Source organism: Medicago sativa, chromosome 8, assembly GCF_051527215.1.
Source record: "Medicago sativa cultivar Bolivia chromosome 8, Bolivia_mono, whole genome shotgun sequence".
Taxonomy (NCBI): Eukaryota; Viridiplantae; Streptophyta; class Magnoliopsida; order Fabales; family Fabaceae; genus Medicago; species Medicago sativa.
This window is the reverse complement of record NC_140756.1, coordinates 19,219,934-19,226,066: the sequence shown is the minus strand read 5'-3', so window position 1 is coordinate 19,226,066 and position 6,133 is coordinate 19,219,934. Positions and strand designations below refer to the sequence as shown.

The 6,133-nt window shown below is 33.7% G+C and overlaps 1 pseudogene across 1 annotated transcript; it reads left to right on the top strand.

The window, feature by feature from the left end:
- Window positions 1–351: 351 nt before the first annotated feature.
- On the top strand, window positions 352–3,795 carry LOC146897578 (jasmonoyl--L-amino acid synthetase JAR4-like; annotated as a pseudogene). The gene is made up of 4 exons (XR_015023849.1): window positions 352–867; window positions 962–1,063; window positions 1,651–2,419; window positions 3,103–3,795. The product of XR_015023849.1 is annotated as a jasmonoyl--L-amino acid synthetase JAR4-like (transcript).
- Window positions 3,796–6,133: the final 2,338 nt, after the last annotated feature.

Here is a 6,133-nt window from a genome sequence, read left to right as displayed (position 1 = left end):
AGAAAAAAAATACTATCTTTTTTCTCCTCTTTTTTTTTGTGCTTTTTTGTACAATTGATTCCATTGGTTTTTGGGTCATTCTAACTAGTCCTATATAGTATTGAAAACCGAGAAACCAAAATACAAAAAATGAACTCATGATTTTTTATTTTATATCAAGAACCAAACAGTACATACTTTTGTTGACTTTTATTTTATTTTTATCTTATTTCATCTTGGCTTCATTAGTCTTTAGCTTTATACACATTTTGATTAGGTAAGGCAAAGTTTATTTTATTTCCACTTCATTAGTCTTTGGCTTTTTCTGAATATTTCTTTATCTAACTTTATTTTATTGTTACCCCATTTCATACCCCATTTCATTTGTGGTGGCTAGCTTATATGTGTGTCAGACACTGATGCTAACTGTTGGAATTGCAACATGTTCCAACACTAACATATAGGATTACATGTGTTGATGTGTCGGTGCCATATCTGTATTGTCCTTCAAACAGAAAAAACTCACTCATTGATTGACTTTATAATCGTGCTCTTTTTTTTTCTCACAATAAGTGTAGGTGAAGGAGGTGTGAAGATGAAGGAAATAATTGAAAAATTTGACTTGGAAAAGGTGATAGAAGAATTTGAGAGTCTAACAAAGGATGCTGAGAATGTTCAAAAGGAAACACTGAAAAAGATTTTGGAAGTAAATGCATCAGCTGAATATTTGCAAAGTCTAGGACTCAATGGAAGAACTGATCCTGAAACCTTCAAGGCTTGTGTTCCATTGGTCACTTACAAAGATTTGGAGCCTTATATCAATAGAATAGTTGATGGTGATTTTTCTCCTATTCTCACTGGAAAACCAATCACTGATATTTCCTTAAGGTATGACTATGAGACACTTTTTTATTTACCTTCTCATTTGAATGTGTAAAAGTTAGAAGTTTCTGGATTTGATAGAAGTGTTGTGTTTTTGCAGCTCTGGTACTAGTCAAGGGAAGCAAAAATATATACCATGGAATGCTGAATTGTTTGAAACCACAGTGAAGATATATCAAACCTCTTTTGTCTTTAGGAACAAGTATTATTCATAACTATTATTACTCAACTTCATGTCATGTATTTTTTTCCTATGTAGCACATAATTGAAGTTGTGTCTGATGTCCAGTACATGTCTATATTTGACACTGATACGATGTTGACATATGTGGTTACATTCAGTCACTTTCATTTTTTAAATTACTATCGGTGTATACATGCCGGCGTCTATTTAGGGGCTTCGTAGATATTTCCTGCCTATGAAGTACGGATACGACACTGACACGTTGACACCAATGATAATTTGAGAAATGAAAGTAATTAAAACTTGTCACAAGTATGCAACGTCGTTGTTGGAAACCAAACACATCTTTAATCTGAAGTGTCCATGCTATATGAATTTATTTTTATGAAACACTATCACATACACCGAATATGATACTGATACGTCGACCCCGATAATAATTTGAAAAACTAAAGTAATTGAATATAATCATAAATGTTAGTGTCGTATCGTTGTCTGACACCAATACACATGGGAAAACAGACATTTCTTCAATGTGTCGGTTCTACATAGTTTTCTGCTAGTTAGCTAGAATGGAAAAAAACTAACACAATTCCATTATGTAGAGAGTTTCCTATCAAAAATGGCAAGGCCTTAAGCTTCATCTACAGCAGCAAATTATCACAAACAAAAGGGGGTGTGACAGCAGGAACTGCCACAACAAATGTGTTCAGAAATCCAGGATACAAACATGCGATGAATGCATTTAAATCCGATAGTGTCAGTCCAGATGATGTAATATTCAGTCCAGATTTTCACCAATCACTCTACTGTCACCTCTTATGTGGACTACTTTTCAGAGAAGAAGTTAACTTAATTTCATCAACATTTGCACACAGCCTTGTGTATGCTTTCAGAACATTTGAACAAGTTTGGGAGGAACTTGTTACTGATATCAGAGAAGGTGTTCTTAGCAGTAGAATCACACATCCATCCATTAGAATTGCTATGTCAAAATTGCTGAAACCAAATCTTGAACTAGCTAACTTGATCCACAAGAAATGCATAGGATTGAGCAATTGGTATGGATTGATACCAGAACTTTTTCCTAATGTTAAGTATGTTCTAGGAATCATGACAGGTTCAATGGAACATTACTTGAAAAAAGTTGAGACACTATGCAGGAGAGGTTCCTCTGTTGACTTCTGAATATGGTGCTTCTGAGGGTTGGATTGCTTCAAATGTGAATCCTAAAGAGGCTCCTGAGTTAGCTACTTATGTTGTTCTTCCTCAAATTGCTTACTTTGAATTCATTCCTTTGAATCAACTTGATGGAACTAAGGTAGAGCTTGAGCCAGTGGGTTTAACTGATGTGAACCTTCAATTCAGCCCTTAGTATAAACCTTCAATTCAGCCTTTAGAGTATTAGTCTCTTCAATTTTGTCTCTAATGTATATAAATATAATAAGTAAATTTAATGTATATAAAAGTCTTCAATTTAGTCCTTGTTATTAAGGTGTTATGGACTAACATGACATATTATTTTATTTAATTATTTTTAAGTGTTTTAACATGAATTTCAGAATATATTACTAGTGTTTTAGTAAAGAATGAATGATTACTGGTTAGTTTATATTGGGAATGTTATCCAATACTATGTTGTAAGTAGGTGGATAATTGTGGAGGATTTGATTGGGAATTTCACTCTGTGACAAAGCTTTTAGCCTAAATGGTTATAAAAAACAAATGTTAAGGGGCTGCTTTTCCTTTTATATGCTTGATGATATGACCAACATGGGACCAAATTTAGGTGATTTGTATCCCTACATAAGGAACATAGTACTACCTAATCACATTAAATATGTAACTCTTTTTCTAACTCACTTTTCTATTTGCCTTCAAATGACACCATGTCAGTGTCACTATCCCATTTTTACATGCAATTAGTACTAGTGGTACATATTATGCTTATTCCATTTTACATTTGTTACATCATTTTATCACTTTTTCCCCTTTCTAATCGAGTAGAGTTGCATATCCTATAAACATGTTCACGTACCTCATAATATTTTTTTCAGATTTATTTAAATCTAATTATGTTTGTGATAATTTGCAGGCTTATACAGGTATAGGCTAGGAGATGCGGTAAAGGTTACAGGGTTCCATAACTCAGCTCCAGAAATCAAGTTTCTTTGCAGGAGCAACCTTATGCTCACAATCAACATTGACAAGAACACAGAGAATGATCTACAACTATCGGTAGAAACATCGTCCAAGTTGTTAGGTGAGGAGAAAATGGAAGTGATTGACTACACAAGCTACATTGATTTATCCAAAGAACCAGGACACTATGTTATCTTTTGGGAAATTAGTGGTGAAGCAAGTGATGAAGTGCTTGATGAATGTTGCACATGTTTGGACAAGTCTTTTGTTGATGCTGGCTATGTTAGTTCTAGAAAAGTCAAAGGTATCGGGGCCCTTGAACTCCGACTTGTTCGAAAAGGAACATTCCAGAAGATTCTTGAGCATTATGTTGGATTAGGTGCATCCGCGGCTCAATTCAAGACACCTAGGTGTATTGGTCCTACAAACACCAAAGTGTTGCAAATATTGTTGGAAAATGTTGTCCAGAGCTATTTTAGTTCTGCTTACAATTGAATTAAATTCAATGATGAAATAATTTTAATAATAATAATAATAAAATTAGCAATGTAATAAGTAGTTTAAAGAATGTGGTCTGATATGTAGAAATATTTTACTTAGTCATTTAATCAGATTTTGTCACATAGATGTTTCTGAGGTATTCTATGAAAAAAAATATAAAGTGGCACCAAGGTGAAATCTGATTGCATAACTTTGTAATACAATTTAAATATTAATGTATTGTTTTTAAAAGAGTTCTACTTTATTTCTATATATTTTCTACTTTTGATCCATTCCTCAATTAATTTTATCCTCTGCCTGAAGCACTTTCCAACATCCAAGTACGTCTCTGCCATATCTTCAACATCTTTACCGCACCCTCTCCATAATATTTAAAGAAGTGGCTGACCATAATGCGGGATAGAAATCCACATGTTTGGTTGGTAACAAAATTAAGAATGTTTATTGAATTGGAAGCAATGAAGGCCATAGTTGTCATGAATAAAAGTGGAACTTTATACATTGTCAAAGTCTCATTAAAAATATGTTGAACCATGAGAATTTTAATAAATAAAACAAACTATGTTGACAAATATGTGTTAAAGAATGTGTAGCTTGAAGTTCTCAAACTTCATGCATGGTCAAAGTCTCATTAAAAATACACATCTAAAATAAAATAAAATACAATGTTGCACCATATAGATGTCTCCTTCTGAATAAAATTTCGATTCTTTTGCATAGTCCGGGGGCCGGCCGCAACAGAGCTGTGGGGGATAGCGGCCCCCTCGCCTGTCACCTAGTTGTTCTTATAGTCAAGTGACTAGTCGAGCTGAGGTAAGAAGTTGATTCCTTCACCGAGAACGAGAAGGATTTTTCAATCAAAATACACTTTTACAATCATGTGTAGGGATGTAAATGGATATCCATGGATGCGAATAGTGTGATATCCGTGTCCGCTCCGTTAGATAAATATGAAATCCGTATCCTATCCATATCTGCGCGGATATCCGTTTAGCGGGTAATCCGCGGATTTTGAGGTATCCGCGGGTTTATACAGATATCCATGGATAACATTTATAAAAATAAAATAAAAAATTTGTTTGATTTTTTTTAGCTAAAATTTAGAAACAAAGGTTCTTCACATGCATTTTCTTTTCTTTTTAGCAAAACATAATATTCATACATTACAATAACAACAAAGATCATTGACTCAACAAAAACATAAATAAAGTCTCTTACATTTAATAAAAATAAAGTTCTTTGATTTAACAAAAACATAAGTAAAGCTCATCATATTCAACAAAAACAAAGCTTCAACAATCCCAACCACTTTCACATTCTTTTAAAGGAGAGTAATTGATAACACTCACAATACTTAGGGTGTTTTCTTAGGAAGTTGAATGATATTAAGGTTATTTATGTAATTTGCTCGGTTTAATAGCGGGTATGAATATCCGCGGGTGTGGATACCATTAAATCCACATCCGTATCCATTAATTAGTGGGCAGTTAAAAAATCCGTTTATTTTATCCATGGATATCCATTAAGGTATCCGCTCCGTGCCCGTGACGGATTTTATCCGCGTATATCCATGGATGCGGAATTTTTTGCCATCTCTAATCATGTGCGACTTTTTAAAAACATAGGAGTGTTGTAACAAAAAAAAAACATAGGAGTGTAGAAGATTTAGATTCTCTTATGTTTGAATCCGACATGGAGTTATGTTGATAATCTTATCATTAAAAGTTATTGGATTCTACAATTAGAAAAAATATAAGTAGGATCTCATGAGTTTTAGTGGTGAAATCATTTGAATAACTTCATCGTATTGGATTCAAACATGTGAAAATACAAATCTTCAAAACCTTGAATTAAAAAGTAAAGATAGGGTATGAGACAAAACATTTAAACTTAGTTCAATCTATATTTTATTTTTTTGAAACAAAACTTTATGCCATCTAGATAAACATTGTGAACAGTCCCTCTTCATAGAAAATTGCTTCTCCCATCCAAAATTGCTCACACTCATTCAAACCGCTGAAAATACCCCACGTGACTTAAGTCATGCTCGTTACTTTCAGTGTGAGTTAACTCACGCAGGTTGTAACACAAAGTGAGTTAACTCACGCAGGTTGTAACCTAGCGTGACTTAAGTCACATTGGGTATAATGCCTACGTGACTTAAGTCATTTTCGTGAGAGTGGGCAATTTTAGGTGGGAGAAGAGCAATTTTCCTCTTCATATTCCATGCACTCTCTAGTAACTCCCTTGTTTGCTCTTGGAGATTGGATTATGGATAGGTAAATAAATACAAACCAACCGTAACATTTCCTTTCTTTTTTGGAATGAATCAAAAGTAACGCTTTGGTGAGGCTCTTTAGCAATAATTTCACATGTTAATACCAATATTGAAGACTAGAGTTTAGGGCATGGAAAACAAAAGTACATAGACCTTGCATATGCACA